Below are 15,760 nucleotides of genomic sequence, written 5' to 3'. Positions count from 1 at the left end.
AGCAACTCATGCAAGCACACAGAGAGAGGTGTTCACTACACACATCCATGTGTGAAAAAGACAACTGGTATTTCTTGTTGGGGCTATTTCAAATGAAATCCCTTCTGCATGACCTCCACAAACAAAAGGAAAATATTTGTGAAATTCCCACATAGAAGAGAAGATACACTTGCCAAGGAGGCAGTGCCAAGAATTTTGACACTGCAAATGTAGAGTGTGTGTTTAGGAAGCAGTCACAGTTTCCATGAGAGAGTCCCATGAAATCAATTGGGAAGATCCATGCTCTAGCCCTACCATGCACGTGATGTGACTTGAAAGAGTCATTTAGTCTTAGTAACCATCATCACTAACCACTAAGTCAATGAATAAAGGTCCTCAGGTGTCAAGCGACAAAATGTGGGATGAGCATGGATGAGGATGGGTGGGAGAATCCTCCCCCTCTAACACAATTAGGGAAGGATGTGCTGCCCTCAAGTGGCTGGGGGACCTGGGATCCTGCCACAGAGGGGGATTCCAAACCTCACATCCCCTGACCCAGGCCAGAAGACCAGGTAGAGTCCAAGGACCCTGGGGTGGCCCAATGGCAATAAAGGTCAAAAGGAACTAGGGATCTGCCTGGACCCTCAATCCCCTACTCTGAGCAGGGCTGCATGACGAGGCCAGAGGCCATCCACAGCAATCTGCCTTTATAGGAAAACAGGGACTGCAGGCTGCCTCTGGCTCACTGAATCAGGGTGGTATTTTCATAAAGCAAGACCACTTCCTCACATTTGACCAGCAGCTCATGCGCTGACAGCACAATGGCTGGCTTGACTCAGGCCCTGAGAAATAAAATAGAAAATTCATAGCAAACACATCTTTAGCTCTTCCACATCATCAGGGGGTGCGATTCATTTCCGTCAACAAAGGGGTCTGAAATGGTGTCTAAACATGCTGGGGACTCACCTCTGTGTGAAACTCTTCAGGAAAAAGGGGATCAAATCTCATGAAGCAACTCTTCTCCCTTCTAGCCCATGGGCAATGCAAGGAACCTGCATGATACCAGAGGCTCACTTCTCTCTTCTGATGTCTTCTGGAAATGAATCATTAATGCTTCCTTCAAGGTGAAGCAGAAGCCTGCATTCCCAGCTGCACAGAAGTGTCTGAGGGCACTGTCTCCCTTAAAACCCAAGAAGAAAAACAGGTCATTAAAGAGGCATATGGATTAGAGTACATGTTCAATGATCCATCCTCCCTGGAGCCTTCCACACGCCCATCTTCCACATTCACAGAGCAATGCTTGGCCATTCTCAAAGACCAGGAGACCATGATGCTCATCACCAGGAAGTCATTAAAGGACTCGAACAGAGCAGCATGGGTTGCAGAAGGTGGCACACCAAGGATCTTCAGCTCTGCTGCTACAACACAAGACCTTAACTTCAGTATTGACTTTCTGCCACCTACCAAGTACGATATTAGTGTCAAGCACAACATGCAGACATGCAAGTAGCAGGTGACACCCCACATCCATTTACAGAAGTGGGCAACATCTGCATTGGAACAAGAAAGTATCTTATCCTTACTGATAAAAATCATAAGAAACAAAGAATAAAATGGATGCAAGATTTCTCATTTCACTATTACGTAGCTGTTGGAATTCCCTATTAAAAAATACTTCCTCCAAAATAAAAAGTATCTCAGACATGTGTCAACTATTCAATGGATGACATTTTAAAACTATGGCCTTTACTTAATATTTATGTATGCTATAGCCCTGCCTAATGCTCTTTGAGAAAGGAGCACATAGAATTGGATCTTTGAAAACCTCACATTTGCTGATAAATATTACTGCTTATGTCAGGCATGGTGAAGTGAAAAGTGGGACTTTGGATGCTCAAAGAACACAATGTTGTGGGATTGGTGTCCCTGATTCATAGACAGTATGTGGTTTCTATGAAAGCCAGTGAGGGAGCAGGAGTAAGGAAGCTCATTGAACAGATGACCTCAGGGGATACTGGCAAGTAGGCCAAATTGAAGAACATGTTCCAGCTAACAATGGTATTTGGGCTCCTGAGCCCAGACTGGTTGTTAAAAAAGGTGCAGACAGGCAGTGTTCATGTACAAAATGTCTACCATTTAAAGGTGGGTAATTTAAATGGCATCTAGTTACACATCTGAAAAAATGGTCTGCCAACTTATGAATTTCATTTTAACAACAACAAGAAAAAAAAAACCAGACAATTGTGGGAGGCCATCCTCGCACGTGATTTGACTTACTTCCCTGGCTGGGTGAGAGGCGCTCAAACATAGTTGTGTCAGAGCCATTCCCCACCCTTTCCCAGGTCCGAGGGCTTGTCCATGCAGAGGCGTGCCTGGCCACTGACCTGAAGACCCAATCGTTGCCCTTGACCTTGGGATGCTGCCCCCCTTAACGTTCACTGGATGGGATTTTCCCTTGAATTTTTTATTCCCCAATAAAAGCTTACTCCCTGCATGCTCTCCCTCTCTCCCTAGTCTCTTGTGTAAACCTCGCCACCACATTAGGTGGCTAGAAGTGGGAGCTAGAAGAAGCCGTCTCAGAGCTGTGTGAAAGGTAATGAGAGTCTTATGTCTTTAATTTAAAACTCACTAGCAATTTCTTATGAACTGAACCTTCTTTCATGAAGCTCGAGCTGGTCGCAAGGCAGAAACAATGAGACATATAAAGATAAAACCTTGTCTTCACCAGGACGCCTAGAAATAGGTTTTATTTGGCTCATGCAAATAGCTTTCAATAGAAATTCTGATTTCTGAATGAACCCATTTAATTTTATAATGCACAGATCACAAGGCTTTCTTTACAGAATATTCTCTTCTTCCTCTTAAAGCCTCACATAGAAAATGTCTCACAGGACATAGGAGGGGAATGACCCAAAGGATGAGAGAATGGCTGGAACCGTTCTCAAATGTGCCCATATAGCCTAAAGTGTAAAGGCATCTAATTGTTATCTAAAACAATTATGAACCTATTTGATCCATTATTAATAAATATCACCACTTTATCACTTGAAGCAAATCACAGAAAATTGGAAACAGATGATCATTGGCTTTGATACCTTTACTTCCATTTCATTACCCAGAGATGATCAACTCTATACTTCAAATGATGCAAATTTATTACAGAATGCCTAAGATCCTGAGGATTTATTTTGGCTCAGCCCATGGTATTGCTTCATTATTTTATTATTTTGTAAGTAATAAAATGTAACTTCATGTTGGATAATATAGTCAAGTCATGAAAATATCATCCAACATCATTCTTCCCATTAGCCCAATTTCTCTGCATGCTCACTTACTCTTTAGGAATTTTACTAATTATTTGAAGGTTCTAGAGGACCTGTTAGACTCGTAATGGACAAACAATCCAACATACTCCAGGGTATGTAAGGGTGCCATAAGAAAATAAGGTCAGCCTACAGCAATGGGCAGCTGCCTGCCCCAGGGTGGGAGGAGCCCTGGCCATGGCACCAGGGCTGCTGGGCAGCAGAAGCCTCCACAGCCCTGCAGGGAGCCTGGAGCACAGCTCTGCAGAACCATGCCTAGCCCTGGACAGATGCACATGAGTTCCCATCACAGGCTAGAGTGACAGTCCCAGGTGCATGCCTGTCATGCCAGCCACCAGGGAGGCTGAGGAAGAGGAACCTTCGAGGTCAGCCTTGGCAACTTGACCCCGTGGCAGAGGGGAAAAAGTTTACAGGGGTCTCTGAGGGTGTAGCTCAGGTAGGTCACTTGCCTAACAGGCTCAAGGACCTGGGTTCAATCCCCAGAACCACACATACACCAAAAAGTGACCTTGGAACATGGTTTAAAATGATGGGTCAGGTACACAGAAGGAACAGGAGAGGGTTTTTAAAGCGAGGACTTAAAACAAAATCCACAGGTGCGACAGGAAAACAAAAGGACACAGAGTCAGTGAGACCTGAAATACCTGGGCAGGTCTGTCTTTTAACCTGCCTCCTGCCCCCAGGTCACACTGGGCTCCTCCATTGGCCCTCCCCTCTCCAGGGGGCCTGCGGATGGATCAGGCCACCTCTTCTCCTCTGAGGTCCAAGGCGCAGGCCACACTGCTGAGGCCACCGCATCCTGAACAGGACCCTGCAAATCAAAACCCACCAGCTGTGACCAGCAGCTCCGCTGAGGAAAGCCCTTAGGTGAGAACCAGGACAGCGGGGTCGGGCGGTGGGCGCTGTGGGGACCGCCCTGGGCTCCAGGGGACAGGCAACCCGGGGCCGAGGTTCCAGGGCGGCGTCAGAGTCCTCCTGGGGTCCCAACCTCCTGTGGGCGTCTAGACTTGGCCGCTCCGGGCCAGCTCACCTTCTCCGCTCCTGGATCCCAGGAGCTGGACCCACCACACCCAGAGCTGCAGCCCCGCCTCCAGGGCACTACTTCCAGGCTCCTCCCACACAGAGCTGTGGGGGACCAGGCTCCAAGTTCCCGCCCTGGCATAGGCCCCGCCCCCGTCTCCCTGGGGAAGGTGGGGCCCTTGGAGCCCTGCCAGAGGAGCTGTCACCTCAGCTGGTGAGCTAAGGCGGGACAGCAACTAACTAGAGTCCTCACCTGTCCCCAGCTTCCTAGGAGTGAGGCCTGTGGCTGCAAAAACGAGATCCAACTATATGCTTTCCTATAAGAGACTCACTTTTACTTTTAATTTAATTTTATAAATTTATCCTCTATCTTAATTAACTCCAGAGTTTTAGAACAATTATCCTAGGGGCCACATTCAGGCTTCCAGCTGGCTGGAAGGAAACGGTGATCCTGACCCTGGGCTGGCCTGAGCGAGGGGATCCCCATTCCTGAGCTTCCTGGGAACTGGAGCAGCACCTTGCCCACTGTCCAGAAGCATCAAGGCATGGTGCAGGCCAGTTTCCCCCACTTCCAGGCGGGAGCAGCCTCAGCCCTCTTTGAAGCCACTCAGGTTCCCATGTCTACTCCTGACCTAGGAGCCGAAGACTGGCAGCCTCAGTGCCCCATGTGCACCCAGCAGTCATGCTGCGACTCCAGAGGCTGTTCTGCCCCAGGCCCCCATGGCCTGTGTTCCAGCTGCTGCTGAGTAACAGTGGTCGCTGTGCTGCGCAGGGGAAGGCTGAGCCCTCCTTCCTTCCTTCCTTCTCACCCCCTCCTTTGCTGTTTGCTGCCCACCTCCCTGTTCATCTGTCTGGCAGGCTGGGCACTCCCACAGTGGGCACGCCTTTCCTTCTGGCACCTTCCCACTCCATGAGGCAATGCTGCTTACCTGTTTTTTTTTTTTTTAAATTCCTTTAGAGAAACCTCCTGACTTTTCCAAACCTAAGATGGCCAGAAAGTTCTGTGTCACCAAAGGTTAGCTGAGTTGAAGTAGTAAGAACATATCCTCTTGACCTCACACGGGGACCAGCAGTCTCTGGTGGCAGAGGTGCTGTGATTGGGGTGAATGGGCCTCAGGTAGGCCATATCCTTTTTATTTTTAGCAATAATATAACAGCATTAAAAGAGAGGAAAAGAATGCATCAAGGAGAGTAACTAAGAACATAGTAGGGACAAAGAGCATGAGAAGAAGATTAACATTAAACAGGGATGAGAGGTGGGAGGGAAAGGGAGAGAGAAGGGAAATTGCATGGAAATGGAAGGAGACCCTCAGGGTTATACAAAATTACATACAAGAGGAAGTGAGGGGAAAGGGAAAAATAATACAAGGGGGAGAAATGAATTACAGTAGAGGGGGTAGAGAGAGAAGAGGGGAGGGGAGGGGGGATAGTAGAGGATAGGAAAGGCAGCAGAATACAACAGACACGAGTATGGCAATATGTAAATCAATGGAAGTGTAACTGATGTGATTCTGCAATCTGTATACGGGGTAAAAATGGGAGTTCATAACCCACTTGAATCAAAGTGTGAAATATGATATATCAAGAACTATGTAATGTTTTGAACAACCAACAATAAAAATTAAAAAAAGAAAAAAGAATGCATCAAAAAGGCAAAGGGAAGTCCATTTCTAGCACCGCCACACACACGTGCACGTAGCTTCCTTCTACAGGCCAGCGCTTCTTGGTGCTCAGAACTCAGAGTTAAAATTCGGAGCTTCCCCTCCCCTAAGGGGCTGAGAACCTGATCACTGCAAATTGAACCCTTTGTACAAGAGCTCCAGAACGAGAGAGGTAATTCCTATTTAACCCTGAGAGAAGGCTAAACAATATAGAGCACTAAGTTAGATCTGAAACAGCTCCAGAGTCAGAAAGCCAAGCCTTGGGGAGCCCGAGACACCTGTGTGCTCCCTGCCACGATGACAGCGCCCCCTAGCCTGTCCCAGCCCAGCCAGCTCGCTGAACAGTCTGCTGGGCCCCTGTGCAGGACCCTGGAGCTCTCTCCAGGGAGCAGGGGTCTGCCCAGCTTCATCCGCATTTTCAAGGTCTCTTGACACCCACAGGCTACACTCATGTAAGGCTGTGGGCTGGGGCAGCTAGGGCCCTAGGGGACAAAGGGCTCTGAGACAAATACTGGGCTTCCTGCTCTTGGCGCTGCTGCTCCACTGTTCTGTGCTCGCTGGCGTCCTGGAAAGACCCCTCGTGTCTCCTGGGAGCAGAGACATGGCTGAGCCAAGGTGGAGCTGGTAGGCAGGGCAGGTGGGGCTGGAGGTGGATGCTCCTTGGAAAGAGAGGAGAGGGCTGCAGGTGCCACACTCGCTCCCTTCTCTCTGTAGGTAGCAGGATGGGTGGCGAGGATGCCCAGTTGGGTCAGTCCTGCCTTTGCCCCTCCAGGTGCTCAGGCAGGGCAGCAACATCCTAAAGTTCACATCTGGCCCCTGACCTTGACCTATGTACACCGCAGCCCATGGTCCACGGCTTTGGAAAGGCCTAGGGCCTCTGGTTTCACTGCCATGGCCTGCTGTTGGTGAGCCAGCCTGTCCCTGGGTCACAACAGCAGGGTGCCCAAACCCACCCTTAGCATCACCAGGGACGCACACGGCAGGATCCCGCCATGTGCAGAGGCAATGCCAGGACAGCCCAAGTCTGGGTAAGGGGCAGGGGCGGCAGCAGCAGGGCGCCTGAGAGGCATGCTCTGATACCAAAGGTCTGGGTGCCCGTGTGCACTACACTCAAGCGAGAGCCTCAGTCCCTGAGGTTGGGGACAAGGACCCAGGGCCCTTCTTAGTAAGCCAACACACAGAAGAGTGCTCCTAGTTTCATCCACCCCCTGCACCACAGTCAAACCTGACCTTGAGATGGTGAAGGGACTTAAAAGCTAGTATCTGGAGCCACAGAAACTGCCGGAAGCGCTGTGCTGACAGGGCTGCGGGGGTGCCCTGGGCTCCCGGAGGAGCGGCTGGCAGCAGCAGCAAGAGGGAGAACTAGGCCCCATGGGTCCGGCTGGCCCCTGACAAAGACCGCTACTGTGCTGCTTCTCCTCACACTGGGAAAAAAACACAATTTTTCTGAGAAAAGATTTGCCAAAAAAGGGCCACGAACATCCAGGAAAGAAAAAAGAGGCGGGGCAGGTAAAGAGAGATTAATCCCCAGGAGCACGTTATTAACAGTTACTGAAAGACTCAACACCCGTGTGTGATGACAAGCACCTGTCAGCTCTGGAGAAGGAACAGGGGATATTTAAAGCAAGGCCCTGACCCAGGGGCGAAGCCACCACTCAGTCTGCTTCCCCTGCTGCTCCCCAACCTGCATCAGGCTCACCGTCTCCTGTCCCCTGTGTGACCTGGAGGAAGGCCCTCTCATCCCTCCAATCGGTTAACATCTGTTTTAAATTCCTCAATCCTCTTCATTTGAACAAATTTCAGGAAATGGCAGCATGTATCTACCTGATGTGCACTGACATTTATTTGGATATAAAATAATTATGATATAGACAATTATAGCCAACACCATTGTGTTTCCCTATAGCCACGGACTATAAATATGGACTAAGTGTTTTATATACTTGCTTTCAATTAAACCTCATTAGAGCTGGAGGGAATTGACATTGCTATTATCCCCATTTTAAAGAGGCAGCCACTGAAACCCTGAGAGAAGGTTACATGACTACAGGGGATCCAGTGAGAACTGGAAGCTCTGGGATCTCCCCAGAAAAAGGCAAATGAAACCATGGTGAGAAACTGCTGTTCCCTTTTTAAACTGGTCTAAACAGAAAAATCATATCATATGCTGCCAAGAACACGGAATCACTGAAACCCGTGCACAGAGAGGGGGAGAGGGTCAATGGCACAGGCGTTCAGGGAAGCAGCCAGACCAACACCAGATGTAACAACAAACCCTCTGCTAGGCAGTCCTACTTGAGATGTAGGGAGCCTCACGTCCACACACGCAGAAACGTGTATGCAAATATTTAGAGCAGGTTTATTTATAGTTACCCAAACCTAGAAAAACCCAAATGACCACCAACTAGAGGATGATAAACACATGGTGGTATGTCCATCAAATGCAGCAGTTACCATACAGAATGAACAGGAACAAATCACTAACAAAGGCAACAGCGTGGACGAGCCTCAGATGTATGATGGTCCAAGACGCCAGACTCAGAGGCTGCAGGCCGCAGGCCACATGAATCCACCTACGGCATCTGGGAAAGGCCAAAGTGCTGGGGAAAAAAACTGAGGAGTGCTTCCCCAAGTCCAGAGCTGGGAGCTGACAACAGAGGGACACAAAAGAACCTTTGAGAGCAAAGGGAATATTCTTTGGATTGTGGTGATTGTCACGTGATCGGTACATTTGTCAAAACTCCAGAAACTGCAACCCCCAAATCATAAATTTTACTGCATGCAAGTCAAACCTAAATAAACCTAACATAAAAAAAAAAGTTCATACTGTAGTAACTTGGCCACATCAGTGTTTATAGCAGCTCAATTCACAGTAGCCAAGCTACAGAACCAACCTAGGTGCCCTTCAACAGATGAATGGATGAAGAAAATATGGTATCTATACACACAAGAGAGCATTACTTAGCCTAAAGAAGAAGGAAACTAGCATTTGCCAATAAATGGATGAAACTGGAGATTATCATGCTAAGTAAAATATGCTAGTCAGTCCCCAAAAACCAAAGGCCAAATGTTCTCTCTGATATGCAGATGCAAACGCACAATAAGGGAAGAGGAGGGGAGAGAAGAAGAAAAGTTCATTGGATTAGACAAAGAGTGTGAGGGGGAGGGAGAGGGGCTGGAAATAGGAAAGACAGCAGAATGAGTGGGACGTCACTTTCCTGTGTTCACATATGAACCCACGACCAGTGGAACTCCACACTATGTACAACCACAAGAATGGGAAGTCCCACACCATGTATGTAGGATATGTCAAAATACATTCTCCTGTCCTATAAAACGAAAAAGAACAAGTAAAAAAAGATTTCCCTGAAGATAGGCCCAGGCATTGGTAAGTCTCATTTGTTCAAAAGTAGCTGAAGGATTTATTACCAAGTCTGTCACTTGAGCTAAGTGGTAAAGAATAGTAAATGATGCTAAGCTTTATTATTTTTCTATTTCTCTTCTGCTCTTTGGCAAAAATAATTAATGAGGGAAAAAGTAACTGACAAGAGACAGCCAAGCAAGGGGGACCCAAGGCAGATGCGACCTGGGGCCGAGTGCCCCGCGGTCACTGCCCTGGAAGCGGGACGCACCTGAGCATGCTCCGTGACCTTTGGGTGAGAGACCTCAGTTTCACCAGGAGTTGAGGCTGCCTCCGCATGGTCATCATCTGCTGGAAAACACTGCCTTGCGCTGTCAAACAGAAACAGACCCACAGCTGTCAGCGCTCGGAACGGGTAAGACTATTTGTTAAGACTATTAAGTGACAGGTCAGCACAACTGGTGGTTATAGCAGGCAGGAGGCGCCCACATCCCTCCGGCTGTCAGAAGAGACCTGGCGGTGACAGACACCTGCGGCCTCCCTACAGCACCCCTGGCCACTAGGGCAGATGGCCGCAGCAGCACGCAGGGAAAGGGGGAAGGGCACATGCGGCCCCAGGAAGAAGCACCTACACCCCAAACCCCAACTCCTTCCTGTTCCAAGGAGGAGAGAGCCTGCCACTGGGGCAGCAGCCAGGGTTGGTGTCCTGGACCACACAAGGACGGGAGGGCTGAGGCGTGCGAGGGGGCTCCAGCCGTCAGCCCACAGCTTCCCGAGGGAGGGCCCATCTGTGCTGCCCTCCACTCCCTTCCCTGGTGTCCCCTGGCCAACAGACATACTGACGGGTGCTCCATCTTCCTGGAGGGTGAGGTGGCATGCATGTCACGATTTCAATGCCTACACGCCCTGACCCTGAAATGGGCCATCTCTGAGGAAGCCGGCTTCACTCACTCTGTACCTGCCACAGCATCAGCTCAGCGTTCAGCGACAGAACTAATGCAGGGCCCCATTTCTCACGATTTTCAACATTATAGTCTTACATGTGCTACCAAAATAACAATCACTGAGATAAAAATGACTAAGATCACATCACCAAATGGCACATCTTAAAACATGGGAATCCAAGTAGAAACTGTCATGCTTACTGGAATATGGCTGCCTTCTCTGAAGCCTCTGCCATTTGTTTCATCTTTAAGGAAAAGGAGGTGCCACGGTTTGGATCTGAGGTGTTCCCCAAAGGCCCACAAATTAAAGGCCTGGTCACCAGCCTGTGGCACTGAGGGAGAAGGTGTGGGACCTTTAAGAGATGGGGCCTTATGGGAGGAGGCTAGGACACTGGTCAGTTGAAGATACTGGACCCCAACCCTTCCTCTGAGTCCTGGCAACCATGAGATGAACAGGCCTCCTCTGCCATGTGCTCCCACCTTGATGTCACAGGCTCAAAGAAACAGCCAAGCAATCATGGACGGAAACCCGTGAAGCAAAATAAACCTCTTTCTTCTGAAGTTGATTATCTCAGGTACGTTGTCACAGTGACGGAAAGCTGACAGAAGGCAGCGCACCACTGCAGTACCTCTTCTGGTCACTGAAGGGTCCACTTCAACACCTTTTTCATAAGGAGTGCCACCATTCAAGAAGAGCTCGTAAGTCCTGTGAAGGAATAACATACTATGATGGCTGCGCATGGCGGGCATTCCGGAGACACCTGAACCAGAAGTGAAACATTTTTAGCACAAATGTATTCATTCTAATTATGTCTCATTGATGAGTGAGAATGACAGTGTTGACCCTTCCATGGGGTGTCATCTCAGCAAAGAGACTCTGTCCCAAGCATCAACACAGGAAATGTACTTATATGAAAATGAGAAAGATTTCTGTTATTAAGATGGGCCTGAGGCTGTAGCTCAGTGGTAGAGCACTTGCCTTGCACACGTGAGGCACTGGGTTCGGTCCTCAGCACCAATAAAAATAAACAAATAAAAATAAAGATGTTTTGACTTGAATGACTTGTTAATAGCAAGTAATTACTGTTTTTAAATGTGTTGAATCAATATTTAAAATTAAGCCATTATGAATTTATATGATTTTTAAAATAAAACAGTAACATAGATGGTTGTAAAATGTTGGAATGGGGGCTGGGGTTGTGGCTTGGAGGTAGAACACTTGCCTAGCATGCGTGAGGCACTGGGTTCGATCCTCAGCACCACATAAAATAAAAAATAAAAATATTGTGTCTACCGATAACTAGAAAATAAATATTTAAGAAAAATGTTGGAATGGCATAGACAGGACACGTAAAAAGTGAAAAATTCCTCTGTCCTTCCCCCTACTTCAGTAAGTCTCCTGCCCTGTCTGTCACCCACCCTGTGACTCCCTGTGCCTCACAATACACATCAGAATGCTTCCCTATCGACCGAGCTCCACCTTCTAGGAAATAACTGGGACCTCACTTTGCCAAGGTGGAATTTTGGATGTTTCCTTATTTTTTTCTTCTAAGTATAAGTGAAAACCCTGAGCATATTTTTTAAAGAATCATAAGAAACTTGAGTTTCTGTATTCACTCCTGATAATGGGGCGCCCCTCCTGCTCCGGCTAGGATGAAATTAGAAACTAGGGTTCAGTGGTAAGGAGGCTGTGCAGGGCATGTTATCCAAGTTAATCCTCACCAGGAGCTTGTGGGGTAGAAATTATTTCCCCAGATTAAAGGTGGGGGAATTTGGACACTATGGCGCATACCTCCTGTTATACAGGCAGTGTGGGACCCAGCACCCTGAGTTTCCGTAATGACAAATTTAGAATCTTGATCACCATCCTCCCTACTGCTTGTCCATCTGTAGCCCTCTGTGAATGTCCTGTTTATATCCTAGACTTAGATCTTTATTTTCCCCATTTAAAAATTCAGATGAGCTGGGTGAGGAGGCACATGCCTATGATCCCAGTGACTTGGGAGGCTGAGGCAGATGGATCACAAGTCAAAGACAGCCTCAGTAACTTAGTGAGGTCCTAACTAACTCAGCGAGACTCTGTCTCAAAATAACAAATAAAAAGGACTGGAGATGTGGCTCAGTGGTTAAGCACCCCTGGGTTCAATCACTGGAACCAATAAATAAATAAATACAAATTCAGATGATCTTTTACTTATTAGTTTTCAAGGGCTCTTTTTACGTTAGGGCTAACAACATTCCAACTTTGTGGTATGCATGAGGATATTTGCTTCTAGCTTGCACTGTGCTTTTAAAGTTTAAATTTGCTTACAGGAGGGCTGGGGCTGAGGTAGAGCACTTGCCTAGCAAGTGCGGGGCCCTGGGTTCAGTCCTCAGTACCACATAAAAATAAATAAATAAAGGTATTGTGTCCAACTACAACTAAAAAATAAATATTAAAAAAACTGCTATAATTTCAATGTCCTACACAGATTCACAGAGGACCTGGGGACCCTGGACTTAGCTTTTGCACTGTTTTCAGCATGGTGGAATGTGCCAGTACTTCAGGGAACAGTCCCAGCAGGCAGACAGTGCAAGCATATTCTAGAACATGTCCTATGTGTCCTTCTCCCTCTCTGGGGGAGGGTGTGTGTGTTGCTTTCATACACTACTTTATACAACACTAAAATCAACATTAAAAGCCCTCGCCCCAAAAGCTGTTGACATGCCAACAGAACAAACCTGAGTTCCTTGATCCTAAAAAAAGAACTTCTACAAAATCACACAACTGCTAGGAATTCGCAGAGCACTTACTTTGCTGGTATTGGAACGCCACTGGCATCGAAGAGCCTGAGAAACACCCAGCCGCAACTCAACTCTCCTCTCTCACCCGTTGACTAGGAAATAAAACAAGTCTGAGAAACAACATCTGAACGAGTCAAATTATAAGCGCATGCAAGCCCCTGAAAGGAACAAGGCCAGTATCCCCGCTTAGGGCTAAGCAGTTCTGCCCCAGAAAAGCAAATGAAACGTGGTGGGTCCCGGGTACAGCAGAGGTGCCACTTTAAGTGACCCATCATTAACTACCAGTCCAACATATAGCCACACCTGTAGATAGGCCTTTGTACTAGTGGGGGGGGGGTGAGGTTCTTTGCCTCACCTCTGTTGGCCCCCAAATTTTAGCTAAACGACCATCACAGGGAGGAGGATACACCAGCTCCTTTTGGAAAAATTGTACCACCAATAACACCATCAGCAAAAATACCCCAGCACTACCACAAGTTGCTGCACCAACAGATAGTTCACAATGCATAAATGTGATACATAGTCGAGGCAAGTTCTGTCAGCAGTTCAGTGATAGCTATTGTAACAATAGCAACAGAGTCTTGGGGTGGTGACAGAGGGGCTGTGGAAGCAAGGGGGACACAGGAGTACCCTGTACTTGCTGGGAACTTAAACTACACTAAAAATCAAAGTCTTAAAATATTCCCGTGTGGAATATGTGGAGAGGCCTGTCTTTGCTGCACGACACCAACTATTGCCATTAGAGTCTAAATTCTGCCCATATCATTGAGGCTGTTATCATGGTCACCTGCTGGGGCTGAGCTGAAGGAAAGAGTCAGGGTGCAGAGGAGCCCCCTGGATCCTTCCACAAACCCTCCCCATGGCCCTGGGAACCTGGCTGCCTCTGAGGCAACAGGAGGAGCAGCTGGGGCAGCCCAGCCTCACACTTCTGCTCCCTGGGAGGTTTTTGTCATGGCCTGTGTCACTGTGGGAGGATAACTGTTACCTTGTTGACAGTAATAAGTGGCAACATCTTCAGGTTCCAGGCTGCTGATGGTGTGAGTGAAATCTGTCCCAGATCCACTGCCACTGAACCTCGAGGAGACCCCAGATTCCAAACTGGTTGCATAATAGATGAGGAGCTTAGGAGCTCAGACTGGTTTCTGCTGGTACCAGTATAAATAATTGCTAATGCCCTGACTGGCCCTGCAGGTGATGGTGACGCTGTCTCCAGGAGACACAGGCAAGGAGGATGGAGACTGGGTCATCATGATGTCACATCTAACACCTGCCATTAAAAACATAAAAAGAAATATCTTTGCAAGTAGTGATGTTGCAAGAGGACTTTCCTGAGTAGCCAGGCAGCACTGACCACACTGTGATTAGTAAATCCCCAGTACTGTCCCTCCTTACCTGGGAGGCAGAGCAGCAGGAGCCCCAGGAGCTGAGCAGGGGCCCTCATGTCCATGCTGTGTCCTGACTGGGACTGACTCCTGCACAGGGTGTGAGCAGCCTCTTAAGAAGTCCTCAGGGCAGTGGGCTGTGCTGTGGGCACATGCAAATCAGCAGGGCTGGGCAGGCTGGGCACAGCTGCAGGGCGGGCTCCTCCTGGTCAATCAACACAGGCTCAGTGTGTCCAGGTGTCCCAGGTCAGACCAGGGCAGCTCAGATTTGCTTGGGGGGAACATAGTTCCCTGGGGCCACAGGACACAGTCAGCCCCCTGAGCTGTGAGTGGTGATCTGTAGTCACTTTCTGGTTGAGGACAGGCTGTCCTTGTGCCTTAAGCACAGTTCTGTGTTGGTGACCCTTGGAGGAGGAGGGGACATTACAGAAGCAAGGGGATAGTTTATGCTTTGGAGGTAAAAACAGAAATAAAGACAGAAAGAGAGGAAGATGTGTAAACTCACTGAGGTGTTTGGGGTTTCTGGACATTGGCACAGCATGGGTAAGAGGCAGGGAGGAGGGACTCACCCATGGACCCAGCCCTCTCTGCCTCAGAGCCCCACAGAGTACACTCACACCCATCATGGTGCCCATCTTCCCCAGACCAGCAGGTCTAAGGCCAGTCAGGCTCTTCCTCTTAACTATATCTTAGGAGAAGTAAGAATAATTTTACAAACTAGTGAAAGTACTTTAGAGATTGAAGATTGGAGAATATAGGTCATGTTTAGCATCTTAGTAAACTCAGTAAAGATCCAGATTCCGTATATAATTCTGCTTTACCAGTATTACCACATGTGTTTTTAAGTCTTAGTAATACCTCATGACCTCAAGAGGGCTGCAGTGTTTCTAAACATCATGTCCTCCTTCAGGTCCTCTTGTAAATTTTTCAGAAATAAAGCAGGACAAAGTTCTTCACCCCTGCTCTTCTAAGAGTTATCAAAAAACCTTCTAAATAACTGTCCACAATCTTTTTTTCTTTTCTTTTCTTTCTATTTTTACTTTTCTCTTTCTTTCTTTCTTTTCCTTTAATTTTCCCCTTCGGTGCTGATGACTGAAACTAAGGCCATGTGCATGCTGCACAGTTCTCCACCTCTGAGTCAGAGGTCTAGGAAGGAGTTTCACCATGCTCAGCTGCCCACACACTCAGAGGCTGCTGCAGATAGGGACATGGTTCCTGGAGTCTTGGCTGCTTATCAAGATGGTGACAGTCCTTGGGGTCAGCATGTCATGCTGCTTCTACAGGAATGCAGGGTGCTGAAGTTCAG

At 48.0% G+C, this 15,760-nt stretch overlaps 1 protein-coding gene across 11 annotated transcripts in view; it reads right to left on the bottom strand.

Moving 5' to 3' along the window:
- Nucleotides 1–15,440, bottom strand: part of LOC144369101 (uncharacterized) — a 35,044-nt gene extending 19,604 nt beyond the window's left edge. For 2 of the 11 annotated variants that reach the window (XM_078028157.1, XM_078028167.1), the window contains exons 1-6: nucleotides 14,465–15,430; nucleotides 14,058–14,339; nucleotides 13,082–13,164; nucleotides 10,836–10,994; nucleotides 9,616–9,715; nucleotides 946–4,113 (exon numbers count right to left, since the gene is read on the bottom strand). The gene's annotated coding sequence lies outside the window, so the exon portion shown is untranslated. Of the gene's footprint in view, nucleotides 1–945; nucleotides 4,114–4,575; nucleotides 4,678–9,615; nucleotides 9,716–10,489; nucleotides 10,995–13,081; nucleotides 13,165–14,057; nucleotides 14,340–14,464 lie in introns of those variants that run through there. The other 9 variants (XM_078028159.1, XM_078028163.1, XM_078028164.1 and 6 more) reach the window with 9 other exon arrangements.
- Between the last annotated feature and the right edge of the window lie 320 nt (nucleotides 15,441–15,760).

Source organism: Ictidomys tridecemlineatus, chromosome 12 (genome assembly GCF_052094955.1).
Source record: "Ictidomys tridecemlineatus isolate mIctTri1 chromosome 12, mIctTri1.hap1, whole genome shotgun sequence".
Classification (NCBI taxonomy): Eukaryota; Metazoa; Chordata; class Mammalia; order Rodentia; family Sciuridae; genus Ictidomys; species Ictidomys tridecemlineatus.
Note: the sequence above shows the minus strand (reverse complement) of the source record. Positions and strands in the feature narration are given on the sequence as shown.